Raw genomic sequence first — 19,959 nt, 5'->3', positions numbered from 1 at the left:
AGCTGGCGGTGCTAAGACAGTACTGGGGAAGAAGCCTAGAAATAAAAAGCTATCTTCTAGGCTTTTCAGACATTTTGCTTCCTTATTTTTCCAGTGATTTGGAATAGTGATGGATGCCAGGCCTCCCAGTTCCCAAATCTAGACCATAAAAATGCAGAATACAACAAAAAGATGAAGAATTGTATGGATTGATATTGAATCCTTAGCACCATTCTAGGTATTCTTTCTTGAGCCCCCAACTTCCACCTCTCTAAACCAAGGAGCTCCCCCCACTTCAATAAGATCAAGGCCTTCTGGCTCTGGGCCTATCCAACCATTTCCTTTGCCTTCTCCAAAAAAAACTGACTAGCTCCTTCCCAAGATAAGGAAGGGGGTAAGACTTAACAGTTTAGGGTTCTGGGGGCCATAGGTTCAAATTCTGAAGTATACCTGCTTCCATGTGACCCTGAAAAAGTCACAACATCCTTGAGTCTCACTTTCGTATCTTCAAAATTAAGGGAATGGACTATATGGCCTCAGGTGACTTCCAGATCTAAGACCCTATAACTCCATCCTGACCCCTTCCTTCCCATTCTGCTGGGCTTTTCCCTTCTATCTTCCCACATCTTTGGGTCTCTCCTATCCAGAGTATCTAGATTATAAACTCTTAGAGGGTAAGGATCCCAACTACTTTCCCTTCAAAGCATCCCCTACAGCCAATAGCATAGGGAAGAATGGAACACAGATTAAATGCCCCAAACTGCTTATGGATAGATTAATTGAATGGATTACTGCACCATATTTTTTTCTGCTGTACAAACCTCATAAGTCTTCTCTCAGCTAAAATAGACAAAAAAAAACCAAAACCCAAATCACAAATGAATGAATGAATTCCTGTGGAGCTCCAAGGGGAATATATATATATATATATATATATAACCTAACAACTCAATGAAAATTAAGGTATGACAATGACTATAACAACATAAATAACAAGAATAAAAAGAAACTGAATACTGAGTAATTATAATGACAAACCTTGATCCCAAAGAAGAAATAAGAAAGAAAATCTTTTGGGGGGGCGGGGGGAGTAGTATTATATGTACTATCAGACATGGTTGATTTTTGCTGAACCGTCTTTTTAGGCTATCTCTCTCCAGGATTTGCCCAGGGTCACACAGGTAGTAAGTGTCAAGTGTCTGAGGCCGAATTTGAACTCAGGTCCTCCTGAATCCAGGCCCCGTGCTTTATCCACTGTGTCACCTAGCTGCTCTTTTAGGCTCTTTTTAAAAAATTCTTTCTTATGGTGGATGGCTCTCTGGATGCGGCATGGTATTTTAGGAAATGAAGGTGATGTAAAAATGAAAGCTATCATAAAAGGTTGTTTGTTTTGTGTTTTGTTTTGTTTTAAGAGAAGAAAAGTGTGAACCCAGAACTAAGTTTTTGGATGGTGAGTCCAAGCTAAAATGTTAGAGGCTCTGACATTTCCTTATATCATCTCCTTATAATCTCCCCCTCCTTTTCCATTTTTAAAAAGAAAGACCAAAATGGGGGAGGGTGGGTGAGGAAGATTCTTAGAAAAGGTGGGGCAGATGGCAAGTGAGCTCAGGAAAACTTGCACATGCTGAGATTTTGCCCACATGAGGATTAGTCAGTCTGGAAAGGAGATCAGCTTGAAGAGCCCCCAAAAAAGGAGCCAGCGAAATCTAATTTTCCAGTCTGTCTAACAAGGGCCATTACATGGCACTTTTCAAAGGCTCTTCTCGTGATTGATCAGTTCATCTACAAAATTTCCCCCCCATATGTTGACCATCGGAGGCACCAAAGGAGAGGATGGACCCTGTTATTTGGTTGAAGGGGTAGGGACTAGAACCAGGAAGGATAGCTTAGAGCTGGACTGTGAAGGGCTTTAAATGTCAAATAGGAACTTGGCATGGCCAATCAATCTGATTGGCCTAGGTCTTCCTTATAGTTGGAAAGGGTACTTGGTGCTCATGTTTAGGTAATGAGGGGAAGAGGAGGAGCCCAAGGAAAGGCAGTATCTCTGTCAGCTGGTACCAAAATTTTAAAAAAAAAAAGGTCTGTTCTTTACAATGTCAACACAAGGCATTTGTGTGGCTGGGTTGTCCCCTATAAAACTGCACACGTACACATAAACCCATCTATTCACAAGAAGCTTGGAACCTCCACCATAACACATGTGATTTGACATATCTCAAAATAAATACCTGTATTTTTCATGGACAGCAGGGAGTTTTCTTGATTTAAGAGAACATACATTTATCAAAAGTCATATTTAAAAGCATCATCACACCCTCCTACCACATGTTTCATTCCAGGCTTCCTGCCTCCTCCTAGTCCTGGCTCTGAATCAGACCCTAATCTCAATCCCCCATCCTTCCTCAGGAAAGATCACAGGATTTAGAACTGGAAGGAACATTTGAGTTCATTTATTAGAATGCTTTCATTTGCTCTCTCTCTCTTTTTTTTTTTTTTGGAGGCAATTGGGATTAAGTGACTTGCCCAGGGTCACACAGCTAGTATATGTAAGTATCTGAGGCTAGATTTGAACTCAGCCTCCCCCTTCCCCATTCTAGAGTAGGTTCCCCATCCACTGCACCACCTAGCTGCCCCTCTCATTTACTCTTTGTGAAGACTGAGGTGCACAGAAAAGAAGACATGCCAAGACCATGCAGCTAGTAAGGGCCATTGCTTGAATTTAAACCAGCTTAGTAAATACCATTTCTAAAAGCTAATTAAATCTGGTCACTCATCAATAGGAAGTACACTGGTGATGGCTTGTGATTTACATCTAGAAACCCCAGCACTTTCAGGGTTACTCCCCACAGAACACTAAGGGAATAGTAGTAATTGCCCTCTGGGGACCTGGCCTGCCAATTTAAATAAAGATTTGGGAAAGAGGCACTGAGAGGTGGGGGAGTCTAAACATATGCACATACATACATAATACACATACACACATCTATATGCACACACACATGTATATACATTTTGTCTTTCCAATGAGAACAGATATAATAGCTGACATATAATAATGAAAATATTTAGCATTTCTACAACACATTAAGATTTGCAGAGCACTTGACATACATGATCTCATTTGATCTCCACAACAGCCCTATGAAATAGTGCAGGAACTTCTGTCTTTGTAACTCCAGTGATTAGCACAGTGCCCGGCACATAGTAAATGCTTAGTAAATATGTATTTATTGATAACTTGTATGAAGTAGTGCAGAGTGAACAGTAACGAGAACAATGACCTCAATAACATAAAGGAAGACAACCCTGGAAGACATCAGAATTCTGATGAATAGAGTGACTAATCCTGACTTCAGTGAATTGTGGATGAAGCGTGTCTTCTTCCTCTCAGATGAGAGGTGTTGTACTAGAGGGAGTAAATGAGGCATCCGTTGTCTGACGTGGCCAGTGGGTAGAAAATGAAGCCCGGAGGGACCACAGGATTATGGGACAAATTGATAAGCTCCGACTTGGCTTAGTGAAGCCTGAAGTCAGGAAGACCTAAGTTTACATCTGGCCTCAGACCCTTACTAGCAAGTGTGACCCTGGACAAGTCTCTCTCTCTTTTTTTGGGGGGGGGTGTTTTTGGTTTTTTGCAAGGAAATGAGGGTTAAGTGATTTGCCCAGGGTCACACAGCCAGTAAGTGTCAAGTGTCTGAGGCTGGATTTGAACTCCGGACCTCCTGAATCCAGGGCCAGTGCTTTATCCACTGTGCCACCTAGCTGCCCCCTCCCTGGGCAACTCTCTTAACCTCTGTTTGCCTCAATTCCTCTTCTGTAAAATGAACTAGAGAAGGAAATGGCAAACCACTCCAAGGTCTTTGCCAAGAAAATCCCATGGACAGTATGGTCCAGGGGATCACAAAGAGTCAGACACGACTCAACAACAAAGCACCTACTATTACCAGGCCCTATGTGAAGCACTGAGGATACAAATAAAATGAATAAAACAATTCCTACCCACAAGGAGTTTGCATTCTAACTAGGATTTAGGGCAAGAAGGGTAATCTGTCCAACCCTTTCAAGGGAGACTGAACAAGAGCATTTGCTTGCCTATGAGTTCAAATGTGATTTCTGATATTTACTACCTATTTGACCCAAGCCTCAGTTTCCTCAGCTGTAAAATAAAAAGGTTGGACTGGAGGGCCTTTGAGGTCCCTTCAGGCTACAGGTCTATGAAACTATGAAAGTATCAGCCTGAGTGCTCTAAAGTTCCAGCCCCTTCCCTGCCTCTCAGGGTGATCCTGGGTTGATCCTGTCATCTCTGCTCCATGGGATGAGGACTCCTGCTTCCTCTATCGTTTGTAAGTGGCTCAGCTCTATCTCTGAGTTATTTTAGGCTTATGTAGTTGAATATTTTCTTGTTAAAACAGTTATTCAGGAAATGAGGTGACTAAAGAGAAGGTATTCATTCTCTAGGCTGCCTGGGAGGCAGGCTGCATTCATTGGCTGGCTGAGGAAGGGGGAAGGTTGGTTGGGTTTTTTTGGCAGGGTTTTTTCCCCCAGCTCCTCCAGTTTGTAGGCAGATTCATGGAGGCACACAACTGGGAGACTCTACTATTGCCCTCAGCAGAACCATCAACCAGAATAAATTTCCCTTGAAGGAAAACAGAAATTGACAATATTAAGAGAGCTTCTTAAAAGCTGAAACCCAGCAACCTGAGCTCTCATTCTCTTCCCCTCCTAGCCAAGCTGATGCCACAGCTTTGTTGATTTTGCTTCCAGAAACCATCCCCTTCTCTCCTCTCACACCACAGCCACCACAGTCTGAGTCCTTATCATCTCTCGCTTGGACCAACTGCAGCAGCCTCCCAATTGATCTCCTTGAACCCATTCCCCGCATCTTCCTAAACACAGATCAGACCCTGTAATTCACCTGCTCGAGAACTTTTCACCATCTGTCAATCGCTTCTCAGATAAAATACAGACTCCTCTGAACTTTAAAGCTCTTCCGGATATGGCCCCAATCTATCTTTTTGGACTGTTTACATATTACTACCCATCTCTTGTGTACCTTCTGTTGTGGCCAAACTGGCCCCTTTGATGTTCTTTTTTCCTGTCTCTGAACCTTTGCACAGGTTGTGACTCATGCCTGGAATGCTCTTCCTTCTCTAGTCCATCCTCAGCACAGTTGCCATACTCCCTTTGAAAAGAAAATTCAACTTTATTTTCAGTTCCAGATTTTCTTCCTCCCTCCAGCCCTTCCCCCCCCCATTGAGAAGGCAAGAAACACAATAGTCATTGCACATATGAAGTCATGCAAAACATATTTCCATATTAGCTATGTTGCGAAAGAGACAGAAACAGAGATACACACAGAGAGAAATATGTTTCGCTCTGCATTGAGTCTGATCATTTTTCTCTCTGGAGGGGGATAGTATGCTTCATCATAAGTCCTTTGAAATTGTTGTGGGTCATTATGTTGATCAGTTACTAAGTCTTTTATTGCTGTTACTATGTAAATTATTCTCCTGGTTCTGTTCACTTCACTTTACATGGATTCATACAAGTCTTCCCAGGTTTTCTGAAACTACCCTTCATCAACTTTTTTAATAAACATTTTTATTTACACGTCTGAGTTCCAAATTCTATCTCTCCCTCCCCTCCCTCCTCCCTGAGGTGGTAAGCAATCAGATATAGGTTAGACATGTGCAATTACCTTCATCAATTCTTACAGCACAATACTATTCCCTCACAATCATGTACCACAACTTGTTCAGCCATTCTTCAACTGATGAGCATCCCCTCAGATTCTAATTATTTGCCACTGCAAAAAAAGAAAAACAACTGCGATAAAGATTTTTGTGCACATAAGTCTTTCTCCTTTTTCTTTGCTCTCTTTGGTGTATAGACCTAGTAGTGGGATTGATGGGTCAAAAGATATGTACAGTTTTATAGCCCTGTGGGCAAACTGCTCTCCAGAACACTTGGACTAATTCGCAGCTCAGTCAACCATTCATTATTGTACCTATTTTCCCATATCCCCTCCAGCATTTGTCATTTTCCTTTTCTGTCATGTTAGCCAATCTTACGGGTATAAGGGAGTGCATCTGAGTTATTTTAGTTTACATTTCTCTATTTATTAGTGATTTAGAGCATTTTTTATATGACTATTGATAGATTTGGTGTCTTCTGAGAACTATCTCTTCATATCTTCTGACCATTTATCCATTGAGAATGGCTCTTATTTTTATAAATTTGCCTTAGCTTCCTATATATTTGAGAAATTCAATAACCATTAAGCACCAACTGTATGCCAGACATTGTGCTAAGTACAAGGGATACCAAAAAAAGGCAATAGACAGTCCCTGACCTCAAGAAGCTTACAATCTAATAGGGGAGGCAACAAGCAAACAAATCTATGCAAAGTAAGCTATATTCATAAGATCTTTATCAGAGAAACTTACTATAAAGATATTTTCCCCAGGTTCCTTCTTTTCTTCTAATTTTAGCAGTATTGAGTTTGTTTGTGAAAAATTCCAACTTTATGTAATCAAAAGTATACACTTGGGGGCAGCTAGATGGCGCAGTGGATAGAGCACCGGCCCTGGAGTCAGGAGGACCTGAGTTCAAATCCGGCCTCAGACACTTAATACTTACTAGCTGTGTGACCCTGGGCAAGTCACTTAACCCCTATTGCCTCACTAAAAAAAAAAAAAAAAAAAAAAAAAAAGGTATACACTTATACATCTCCTATGAACCTCTCTCTCTTATGTGGTCATGAACTCTTCCCCTAGATCTGATAGGCATTTTCTTCCATACCCCACTAATAATTTGCTTATGAGAGCACCCTTTATGTCTAAATCATGTACCCATAGCTTATCTTGTTATGCAGTGTGAGATGTGGGTCTTTGCCCAGTTTCTGCCACACTGCTTTGCAGTTTTCCCAACTTTTCGATTGTCATTAACTTGTAAAAACTGGGCGTTGGAATCTTCCAGTGGGGCATGGGGAAAGAGAATATGCTGACATCTGTCCCCTCTTATTTTTTACAACCACCAAGATTCAGGAGAAAAGTTGCATGCCATGTCTAGAGTCTATTGGCCTAAGGATGGTCTCACCTTCCTATGGAGATACCCTGAATTTCCCAACCCTGGACAGCACATCCTATATCCAGGAAGGATTGAGCCTCACCATGCCTGAAGCACTAGAGAAGACCCCCGCTGCCTGGCTGAGCTTGGCTTTGTCTTAGATCTCTGTCCCATCTGTTGGACAATCTAGTTTGTAGACTCCACAGGGACTACCATGTGCCTCTGGCTACTCATTCCCTATTTCCTTTGGGTCTTCAACATCCGCCAAACCCCAACTCTCTCTGCTTTGAAGGGTCCTTGCTTTTATCATGTGGGTGGACTGCTTTCAGGTATGCAAATGAGGGCATCAACAATCCTAGTAAGAAAATCTTTTCCCCTGACAGTTATTTGAGAGTTCAGAGAATTCTCAACAAGCATTGATGTTCTGGCTTTTCAGAAACAAGGGATACCAGAAGAGAGATCTCATATAAAGCAGGGGGGAAAGGATCAAAAACCACTGGAGTCTAGGTTCTGCCCTCTTATAGGAGAAAGCAAGGGACATTGAGCTGGAAAGGACATTAAAACAGAATGTCAGAGCTGGAAGGGCCCTCAGAACAGGGCTTCTTAGACTTTTCCCACTTGCAATTCTTTTTTGCCTGAAAATTTTTACACTACCCTCGGTATATATGTATATAACAGTTTCTTAACCTTTTACTGTTGCCAAATTTTTTGTGACCCTTACATTCAGTTACTCTACCCCATATGGGCTTGTGACCCATAGTTTAAGAAGCTTTGCCTTAGGGGACAGCTAGGTGGTGCAGTAGACAAAGCACCGGCCTTGGATTCAGGAGGACCTGAGTTCAAATCCGGCCTCAGACACTTGACACCAGCTGTGTGACCCTGGGCAAGTCACTTAACCCTCATTGCCCCGCCCCCCCCCCAAATTTTTTAAAGAAATGTGTGCTATTCTTTTAAATATCAAAAGCAACTTTGAGCATAATCTGGAGAAGATACCTGAGGCACAGGGAAGTCCAGCTCCCACTGAAGCCCAGAGCCCAAAGCCCTGAGTCAGTCTCCCAAGAGTGAGGAGGCTAGAATCAGTTAACAGGGCACAGAGATTGAATCTGTGCATTAAGACTCAAGAGTATTGGGGCAGCTAGGTGGCACAGTGGATAGAGCACTGGCTCTGGAGTCAAGAGGACCTGAGTTCAAATCCAGCCTCAGACACTTAACACTTACTAGCTGTATGACCCTGGGCAAGTCACTTAGCCCCAATTGCCTCACTAAAAAAAAAAATGATTTAAAAAAAAAAGACTCAAGAGGATCATGGAATCAATCAACAAGCATTTATTAAGCACCTACTATGTATCAGGCACTATGCTAGGTGCTAAGGATATAAAAACAAAGAATGAAACAATCCCTACCAGCAAGGAGATTATATCCTGATGAGAGACAAGTGTATACATACATGTATGCAACATAAATAAAAATAGAATAGATACAAATATAGCCATATAGCTAACTAGTATATCATTGAACTATTTCATATCTATGTATGTAGAGGTACATAGGAAGGAAGAGACGGAGGAAGGAAGAAAGGGAGGAAGGGAGGAAAAGAGGGAGGGAGGGAAGGAAGGAGGAAGAGAGGAAGGGAGAGAGGGAGGAAGGGAGGAAAAGAAGGAGGGAAGAAAGGCAGGAAGGAAGGGAGGGAGGGAGGGAAGGAAGGATGGAGAAAGGGAGAGAAAAAAAAGGGAAGTGAAGAAGGGAGGGAGGAAAGGAGGAAAGGAAGAAAGGGAGAAAGGGAGGGAGGGAGGGAGGGAAGAAGGGAGGAAGTGAAGGAAGGAGGGAGGGGAAAAGGAAGGGAGAGAACGAAATGAAGGAAGGAAGAGAAAAAGAAAGAAAGGGAGGAAGGGAAGAAGGGAGGGAGAAATAAAGGAAGGAAGGGAGACAGGGAGGGAAGAAGGAGGAAAGAAAGCAAATCGTAAATTCTGAGGTCACTAGAAAGTGGGGAATTTAGTCAGTCACTAGTATTGATTAAACACCTCTCTGTGCCAGACACTGTGTGCTATAAAGCAGGGCTTCATTACAGGTCATCTGGTCGAACCCCATCGCGTTACTGACAAAGAAAGGGAAACTCAGGAGGATCCAAGGACATCCATCCCCATGGTCATAGGAGTAAGAAGAGGTGGAGCTGAATTTGAACTCTGATTCCCCCTGTGTCTGCTGTTGGAAGAGGGAGGGTGTCCTGACATCTGCCCCCTCCCATTTTGCACAACCACTGAGATCCAGGAGGAGAGAAAAGCTGCATCTCACGTCCCAGAACCCATCCTCAGAACCACGTCAGGGCCCAAAATAGGCAGCCTGAGTCATCCCCCCTCCATGCGGGAAAGAACAAAGCCGATCCCAGCCCCCAGATTGCAGGCGCAGCTCTGCTACCCCCAAGGGCACGTCTGCGGAGGGGAGGCCTTGACTGCCTGGCTGCTCCTGGGCCCGGCTGGTCACAATGCCCAGGTTACCGCAAGAATACCAAGGAGAGGTTTGGATGCTTTAGCCACACTGGGCGAGACGCTGAGCGAGGCATCCTCTCGGTGCCAGGGCCAGGGAAACTGTCGAAGCAAGAGGAAAGGGTGGGACTGGGTCCTGGGCATCTAGAAGGCAATTCCATCGTGGACACCCCCACTCCTCCCCTCCCCAGCTCTTCCGTGGGGACCCTCCTGGCTGGGGAAAGGGGTAATCGATGTTAATTTATTCTTCTTTGCTAATTTGAAAAGGAGCATAAACAGCAGAGCTCCCGTTCCTGAGTTCTTCCGAGGGTGTACTTTAAGTCCAATTATGTGCGATTAGCGGATTTGCTCTTTGTTGCTGTGGCATATTAATTGCATAGCTGGCATTCTGGCAATTAACTCAATTATGGGTTCTCTCCTTTCCAGCAAGCCACGATTTTGTACATTTGATTCAAAAGAAGCGGGTGGATAAAGTAAGGTCATTTTAGGAGAAGGTGAAGGGAACTCTGGGGCATTCTCCCTTCCCCTCCCCCCAACAACAACAACAACAACAACAGCCAGGTAGATACAAGGGAAGATTCTCACAGACCAAGTTTCTTAGATGAGAGCAAGCAAGAGCAAGGAGAAGGGAGGGACTTTTGGCATGAAGGAAATGGATGAAGGATCACCAGCAAAAAAAAAAAGTCTTCCCCTGCAATCTGTTTCATCTTCCATCAAAGGTGCCACCATTAATAACGTCCGACATTTGTAAAGTGATTTAAGGGTTGCAATGTGCTCCACATAGATCTTCTCATTTGAGTACCTCAACTTCCCTATGAGGGAAGGTGCTAAAAGTGTTGTTGTCCCCATTTCACAGATGGGGAAACTAAGGCTCAGAGCTGTCCATTGACTTGATCAGAGTCACAAATCAAGGAAGGGACAGAGGAAAGCTGTAAACCCAGGTCATAGGATCTAGAGCTGAAAGGGTCCATGTGGTCCAACCCCTTCATTTTATAGCTGAGGAAACTGAGGCCCAGAGTGTTTAAAATGACTTGCCTAAGACCACACAGCTAGGAAGTCTCTGAGACAGAATTTGAATCCAGGTTTTCATGACTCCTAAGCCTAGCATTCTAACCATTTTGCCACCCTGCCTCTCATTAACCTGACTCCCTAGAAATGAGGCCTTGCAAACCTCTTTGAATCTTCCGATTCCTTTTCCTACCCCCAATTAAGGAGGACATACTCATAAGTGAAATCTATATGTGCCCCACATACATGATTTCATTTGGAGATAAAGGGATAATACGATGGAAAAAATACTGCCCTTCCAGTCAGAGGGCTGTATTCAGATCTCTCCTCTGAAGCTCTGTAACCTTGGTTAAGTCTCTTACTGTCCCTGGGCCTCAGTTTCCTCATCTGTAAAACGAAGAGGCTGGACTCCATGGCCTCTACGATCCCTTTCTGTTCTAGATCTATAATCCTCCTAGCTCTTTTTTTTTTTTTTAGTGAGGCAATAGGGGTTAAGTGACTTGCCCAGGGTCACACAGCTAGTAAGTGTTAAGTGTCTGAGGTCGGATTTGAACTCAGGTCCTCCTGAATCCAGGGCCGGTGCTCTATCCACTGCACCACCTAGCTGCCCCCCTCCTAGCTCTTTTTAGCTCAGTCTCTCTGTCTCTGTCCCTGTCTCTGTGTTTCTGTGTCTCCATGTCTCTGTGTCTCTCTCTCTTTTTTTTTAAGTAAGGCAATTGGGGTTAAGTGACTTGCCCAGGGTCACACAGCTAGTAAGTGTTAAGTGTCTGAGGCCAGATTTGAACTCAGGTCCTCCTGAATCCAGGGCCGGTGCTCTATCCACTGTGCCATCTAGTTGCCCCTCTGAGTCTCTTTGTGTGTGTGTCTCTCTCTATGTCTCTGTCTCTCTGTGTCTCCATGTCTCTGTGTCTCTTTGTGTGTGTCCCTATCTCTCTGTGTCTCTCTCTGTCTCTGGCTCTCTCTCTGACTCTCTCTGTTTTCAAACTGATTTCTGCTTCCTCATCCCTGGGAGGCTGGAGAATTGAAAGCTGCCCCATCTTCCCTCTCCTGCTAGGAGACTCAGGGCTTTGGGCTTCAGGACTGAGCAGGAGCTGGGTTCCCCCCTGTATAAATCCAAAAACACAGTATGCCTTTCCCAGACCATGCCCAGATGTTGTTTTGGCACTTAGAATAATAACTCACATCCCTAAGGCACTTTAAGCTTTCCAAAATACTTTTCTCACAACAACCCCTTGAGATAATAATAGCTAACACTTATGTAGCACTGACTTCGTACCAGGCACTGTGCTAAATGCTTTATAAATATTATTTTATTTGATCCTCATGAAAACTTTGGGAGGTAAGTGCTATTATCCCCATTTTCCAGATGAGGAAAGTGAGGCTGTTGGGTTAAGTGACTTGCCCAGGATCCAACAGCTAGTAAGTATCCGAGGTTAGAGGTGGATTTTGGTCTTACTGCCTGCAGGCCCAGTGCTCTATCCACTGGAACACCTAGATGTCTCAGATAAGTAGAATTATTATCTCCATTGTAAAGATGAAGTAGCAAAGGCTGAAATGAGGGGCCCTCTGGTAAAAGCCACCGGCTTTCCCCATTGTTCAATTTTCCAGTGTGAGCATTTCCCACATGCAACTGGGAAGCAAGACTTGATTTACTGCCTTAGACTTTACAAAGTGACAGAGATCGTGTTAGCAGTACAGGTCCAACAACTTAAAGGTATGTGCCATGCATATTCTCTCCCCTGGACAGATGGTAGTTAAACATTTACCAGCCCATACCTACATACCCAAAATAGAATCCTATCTCCAACACCCCCAACAAGGGGTCAAGTGTTGCAAGGCCTCCAGAAAGGGATACTCAGGTACCTTTTGGGGCAGTCCAATAGACTAGGGGCAGCTCCCATTATTAGTGAGTTTTTCCTAACATCAAGCCATGATGGTGGTGGTGGTGGTGTGATAGTGATGATGGTGATGAGGATGATGAGGATGGGTGTGAGGAATATGCTGGTGATGATGATAAAAGAGGATGAGGATGGTGATGTTGAAAATGGTGGTGATGGGGGCAGCTAGGTGGCCCAGTGAATAGAGCACCAGCTCTGGAGTCAGGAGGACCTGAGTTCAAATCCCAACTGAGAAACTTGACACTTACTAGCCATGTGACCTTGGGCAAGTCACTTAACCCCAATTGCCTCACTAAAAAAAAAAAAAAAAAGAAAGAAAAAAGAAAAAAAAAAGAAAACCCAGTCTCCATCCCTCTCCCAAGTGACAACCCTTCAAATATTTGAACCCAACTGTAATGAAGGCCCTTCTCCAGGCCAAATATCCCAGTTTCCTTCTGCTGATCCTCATACTGTAGATTTTGAAGACTTTTCCCTATCCTGGTTGCCCTGATGTTTGTACAATTTAACCCAACATTTACTAAACACCAACTATATACAAAGAGCTATGTTAAATCCTGGGGATCTAAAACTAAAGTAGAACATTCCCTGCCTTCAAGGAGCTTACATTCTAAGCTTGGGAGTGGGAAGGGAATACAGCATGTATATAGGTAAGGAAATACCAGCTAGTTCTAGAGGGAAAGAGTACTAAGGGAGGAAGGTGGTAAAGGCTTGATATAGGACAAGGGTTCTTTTTTTAAAAATTTATTTATTAGGGGCGGCTAGGTGGCAGAGTGGATAGAGCACCGGCCCTGGAGTCAGGAGTACCTGAGTTCAAATCCAGCTTCAGACACTTAACACTTACTAGCTGTGTGACCCTGGGCAAGTCACTTAACCCCAATTGCCTCGAAAAAACCAAACCAAAACAAACAAACAAAATTTTATTTATTTAGAATTTTCTCCACCTTACATGTATTGAAATACACTTACCAAAGTGTTAGAGTTGTTTTGGGCCTTACATGTAAAACTAAATTGTAACATCAATTTTTATAACTTTGTGTTTGCAAATTCTCTTCCTCCCTCCCTACCCCCACTTAAGAACTCAAGCAATTTATATACATGTGCAATTGTGCAAAAAATATCAGACAAAAAAAACCTTTAGAATTAGGAACTAACAATAACAACAACAAAATATACTTCCATCTGTATTCAGATAACATCAGTTCTTTCTCTGTAGATGAATTGCATTTTTTTCATAAGTCTTTCAGAGTAGTCTTGGATCACAGCACCACTGAGAATAACTAAGTCATTCGCAGCAGCTCATTGTATAATATTGCTGTTATTTTGTATACAGTACATTTCACTTTGCTTTAGCTCATGTCTTTCCAGGGTTTTTTCTGATAGCATCTTGCTCATCTTACATTTTTAAAAATAGTAGACTACGTTTATATAGTACTTTAAAGGGAGATTTCCTTACAAAATACCCATGAGGCTGAATATTGCAACAACAATTATAGCCAATATCTATATGGTACCTTATACCTGACAAAGAATTTTCTTTGGGGCAGCTAGGTGGCACAGTGGATAAAGCACCAGCCCTGGATTCAGGAGGACCTGAGTTCAAATCTGACCTCAGAAACTTGATGCTTACTAGCTGTGTGTCCCTGGGCTAGTCACTTAACTCTCATTGTCCTCCCAAAAAAAAAGAAAAAAAAAAGAAAAAACCCAGATAAAGACACTCATACAAAAGCATTTATTATTATCATTATCATTATTATTATTATTATTATTATTTGCAGGGCAATGAGGGTTAAGTGACTTGCCCAGGGTCACACAGCTAGTAAGTGTAAGTGTTTGAGGCCGGATTTGAACTCAGGTCCTCTTGAACCCAGGGCCAGCGCTTTATCCACTGTGCCACCTAGCTGCCCTAGAAGTCATTAAAAAAAACACCATAATTCTGTGAACCAAGACAATTCTGAAGGCCTTGTGATGAAGGGTGCTGTCCATCTCCAGAGAAAGAACAGGTGGGGCCCAGATGCAGGTCGAAGATACTTTTTCTTTACTTTCTTTCTTTTAGGAGGATATTTTGGGGTCTGTGTCTTGTATAACTACACATGTATAATCTATGTCAAATGGCTTGTCTTCTCAATGGGGGGAGAGGGAGAGAATTTGGAACTCAAAATTTGAAAAAAAATTTGTTTTTACATGTAATGGAGGAGAGGGGATATTAAATAAAAGGAGAACTTCCAAAATGGAAACAAAAAAGCCATGATTGTGAGAAGGGGCCCGTGGGCATCAGCAGAGTGACTGCCGAAGGGGCCCGGGGGCACAGAAAAGATCTGCACTATAGAAGGCAGTGCCTGCACTGAGGCTGGCAGGGGAAGCAGAGGGGAGGAGGGTGAGTCTTCCTAGCATGGGGTGGGACTTCGGGCAAAGGCTGGGATGGTGGAGGAGGGAGATTCGCCCCATTCTAGGTTGCCTTGGGTGGCCTCTGAGGCTCCTCCCAGCTTCCAGAGGCTCCGGACCCGCCTTTTGGGTGCAGAGAATACTGGTTCAGTTGAGGGAGGGGGGGCAGAGCAGCCGCCCCCCCCACCTAATGGCCTCCAAGGCTTTAATCTCCCTAGGCCTCTCTGCAGCTCGGTCACAGGCAGGTATTGGCTAATCCCTCCACATCCCGGGGAAGGGGGGGAGGGGTCAGTCCAGAATCCCCTTGTGTTTCCAGGCAGGGAGCAGGAGCTCCTGGAGGGAGGCCACATCCACAGGCCTACACGCTCCCCGAGGGACAAGGGGACAGGACCAGAGAGAGCTGGGCTGCTCATAGGGCGGCAGGGGCAAGCCCAAGCCTGATGGCTACAGCTGCTCATCTGAAAAATCCCTAGCATGAGCCCCACCCAGGGCCTGCCCCGGGAGAAAGGGGACTCTGGGTCCCCCACCAGCTTCTGGGCCTTGGACGTTCTGTGTTTGACTTTCTGGTACACTCTTGGCCCCGTGTGACAGGAAGCTGTTCTATGGGGGCTCTTTCCCTGCAGGGAATGAGCTCTGGCCTTCAGCCCAGCATCTGACCTCTAGCCTGATATCTCCTCTAACTAGGGGGAAGGGGAGTGGAGAGCCAGAACCATTGATGCCAGAACAGAGACTCACAGACAGGGCCTCAGCAAACCTTTTCCTAACCTCTGTCTCCTGATGATATGAAACCAGAGTACTCGATTTGGAGACAGAGGGTTTGGACCTGGGTTCAAATCCTGACTTTGTCACTTACCATCTGTGGGAGCTTGGACAAATCACTCCACCTCTCTGGGCCTCGGTTTCCCCTTCTGTAAAATGAGAGGCTGGACCAGATATCCTCTGGGGTTCCTTGTAGCTCTAAATCTATGATACCACGACACTATGATACCCAACTAATGAGTGGGATGCTGCAATGAGATGGGGTGTTTTGGTTTTTTAGTGAGGCAATTGGGGTCAAGTGACTTGCCCAGGGTCACACAGCTAGTAAGTGTTAAGTGTCTGAGGGTGGATTTGAACTCAGGTCCTCCTGACTCCAGGGCCGGTACTCTATCCACTGCGCCACCTAGCTGCCCCAAGATGAGTTTTTTTTAATGGTATGTTATAATAGGGATTCCTTTTATGTAAGAGTCCTCTATATCACAAAGGTTGGATTTTGTGACTGCTAAAACTCCTTCCAACACTCAAATTCTGTGATTTTGTGAGATCGGAGACAGGTTATACCTAAGATCCAAAGCAGAACTAGGGAAGGGCAATTGGCCCTTTGGCCCAGGGCACTGGGCCAAATTTTGAGGCTATTGATAGCGCTTGCAGTCCCTCAGTAGCAAAGAAACAACTGAGCACCGAGTTAAGAATAATTATTTAAAATAGTAAGCTACCAGATGGGAAGGGAATGGAACAAGCATTTATTAAGCACCCACATTGTGACAGGATCTGTGCTAAGCACTTTACAAATCTGATCCTTGAAATAACCTTGGGAGGTAGGTGCTATTATTATACACACACCCATTATATGGGTGGGGAAACTGAGGCAGACAGAGGTGAAGTGACTTGCCCAAAGTCACATAGCTAGAAAGTATCTGAGGCTAGATTTGAACTGAGGTCTTCTTGACTCTACACCCAGTGGTCTACCTACTGCACCATCACAGCTAGAAGGACCTTAGACACCGTCCAGTAACACCCCCTCCTCATTTTATAAATGTGGATATTGATTCCCGAGGAACTTAAAGGGCTACATAAGGTCACATAGGGAGCAGGTAGTAGAATCGAGGTCCAAAGCCAGTGGTTTTTCCATTTGACGGTGCTGAAATAATGTTTGTCTTTGTGCATCACTTGGATGCTGGGCAGCTCAGTACTTCTTCCTTAAGGAAGCCAACAGAAATTCTGTCTGTCTGGAAGGGAATTCAGCACCCAAGCCGCTGCTCTCCCTTGGCAAGCTGATGGGAACACTAGCCAGAAACCCAAGAAGGGTATACAGTCCAGGGAGCTGCTTCTGTCTCATTCGGGTGACAGGTTGGTCCCTGGGACACATTCAGTTTCACCCAATAGCAATGAAAGCTAAGATGAATATAGTCCATCAATAAGGAGGAAAACAAACATTTATTAAATGCCAGCAATTTGCCAAACACTGTGCTAAGTACTTTACATCTTGATCATCTTGACATTCACAACAACCCTAGGAGGTAGGTGCTATAATTATCCCTGTTTTACCATTGAGGAAACTGAGGCAGACAAAGGTAAAGTGATTTGACCAGGGTCACACAGTTAATATTTTATTTTGGTTTTGATTTATGGAATAAAACAAGCATTTCTATAACATAGTACAATTTTTAAAAAGATGAATTCATAGAACTACAAAACTACTATATACAAATTGCTATTTCTTTCAAACATACAACAAAATTATCATGTAGATTTCCTTTTTTCCATTTTCTTCCCTCCCCCTTCCCCTCCTAGGGCTGGCTACCATTAGATACACACACACACACACACACACACACACATATATATATATATATATGCATATGTAAAATCATTCCACAAATGCTTCTATTTATCAGTTCTTTCTCTGGATGCAGATAGCATCTTTCTTTCTAGGTCCTTTATAGTCAATTTGGGTATTTATAATAGTCAAAATGACTTATTCACTTAAAGTTGTTCTTTTTTCTTCTTCTTTTTTTGGTGAGGCAATTGGGGTTAAGTGACTTGCCCAGGGTCACACAGCTAGTAAGTGTCAAGTGTCTGAGGCCAGATTTGAACTCAGGTCCTCCTGAATCCAGGGCCAGTGCTCTATCCACTGCGCCACCTAGCTGCCCCGGACTACTATCTTTTTTTGTTTGTTTGTTTTTTGGCAGGGCAATGAGAGAGAGTTCAGTGACTTGCCCAGGGTCACACAGCTAGTAAGTGTCAAGTGTCTGAGGCCAGATTTGAACTCAAGTTCTCCTGAATCCAGGGCCAGTGCTTTATCCATAAAGTTGTTCTTAAAACAATATTGCTGTTGTTGTATACAATGTTCTCTTGGTTCTGCTCAATTCACTTTTCATTTTTCATGCAACTCTTTCCATGTTTTTTTCTAAAATCACTGGGCTCATCGTTTCTTATAGTACAGTAGTTAACACATGTCCAAGTGGCACTTGAACTCTGGTTTTCCTGACTTCAGCTTTTTCTCCACTGAACCACCTAGCTGTCTCTAACAAGCACTTATTAGGCACCTACTATGCGCCAAACTGGTACTACAAAGATAAAACAGAAATAGTCCCTGTCCTCAAGGAGCTTACATTCTATTAGAACCATAACAGCTTAGGTTTCAGCTGGGTGGTCCAGTGGATAGAGCACAAGACCTGGAGTGGAGAAGACCCAAATTCAAATCCAGCCTCAGATGTGTGACCCCGGCAAAGTCATTTCACCTCTGTTTGCCTTAGTGTTCCTCAGTTGTAAAATTGGGATAATAGCATGATTGTTGTGAGGATCGAATGAGACGATATTTGTAAAGGGCTTAGCAGAGTGCCTGGCAAATAGTAGGTACTTTAATGCTTATTCCCCACCCTCTTTTCCTGCTATATGAACTAAAAAGTCTTCTCCCCCATCCCCCTCCAGCAACCCATCAAGGCAGGCAGACTAACATGTCAAGGGCCCTTGACTGTTGGCAGATATCCTAAAGGGTAAATCCTTCCTGGATGTGGACTCTGTCCAGGTGGAGATTGCTAGAGACACAGACAAGAGATGGAGGGTGAGCTGGGGCCTGGTGAGCCACTTTGGGCCTCCCCGTGGGATGCAAAGGCCAGACAGGCAATGGGGTTGGGTGGGGAAAGGGAATGAGTATGTATATAGTACTTTGAGTTTAAAGAGTGCTATACAAATATTTGATTCTCACCACAACACACTATCCTATTGCATGCACACACCCATTTTATAGATAGGGAACTGAGGTTTAAAGAAGTCAAATGTCTTGCCTAGGGTCACATAGCTAAGAAAGTATCTGAGATAGGGGGCAGCTAGGGAGTGCATGGGCCCTGGATTCAGGAGGACCTAAATTTAAATCCGGCCTTAGTTGACACTTACTAGCTGAGTGACCCTAGGCAAGTCACTTAACCTAAATTGCCCTGGGGAAAAATATCTGAGACTGGATTTGAACTCAGGTCCTCCTAACTCCAAGTCTAGGACTGTAGACACTCTAGACCATAATACCAAGCTACTCAGGTTGCAGCTGATATCCTGCTGATAGGTGATGGGTTGGATGGAGGATCTGTTTGAACAGAGGAGCTCAGCTCTGTTAAGGAGTCATAAGTACTGGGGCTGAGCCTGGCGGGGTGAGGGCTAGGAGAGGTGCAGATGGCAGTGCTCAGTCCAAGTCTCATGGCCACCAAGCCAGAAGGGAAGCCCAGAGACTTCTGAATGAAGTGCATCATTGTCACTGTCCCTCCCCTTCCCTTTCCTTTCCCCTTTATCTCTGGTTCCCCAGACAGCTTCAATCATACTAGGTAAGTTAAAGAGTGTTACACCTGGGGGGCAGCTAGGTGACACAGTGGATAAAGCACCAGCCCTGGATTCAGGAGTACCTGAGTTCAAATCCAGCCTCAGACACTTCACACTTACTAGCTGTGTAACCCTGGGCAAGTCACTTAACCCCCATTGCCCCACCAAAAAAAAAAAAAAAAAAGAGGAGTGTTACACTTGGAACCCAGAAGACCTGAATTCGAATCCAGCCTCAGACACCATCTGTGTGACCCTGGAAAAGTCACCTAACCTCTGTTTGCCTCAGGTTCCTCACCTGTAAAATGGGATCAATGACAGCACCTGCCTCGTAGGGTTATTGTGAGGATCTCATGAGATTATATCTGTAAAGTGCTTTGCAAATTTTAAACCATGTAGAAATAGCTATTATGATGATGTTATTGCTCCACTCTGCTTCTTAGCTCCTCAAAGACCTTGGCATGACCTTTTCCTCTCTCATCTTGGATACATAAGGAGGCTTATGAGAGCACCAGCGCGCACACACACACGCACAAACACACACACACAGAGCCGGGTAAACAAAAGGCTAT

Source organism: Dromiciops gliroides, chromosome 3, assembly GCF_019393635.1.
Source record: "Dromiciops gliroides isolate mDroGli1 chromosome 3, mDroGli1.pri, whole genome shotgun sequence".
NCBI lineage: Eukaryota > Metazoa > Chordata > Mammalia > Microbiotheria > Microbiotheriidae > Dromiciops > Dromiciops gliroides.
This window is presented reverse-complemented; position numbering follows the sequence as displayed.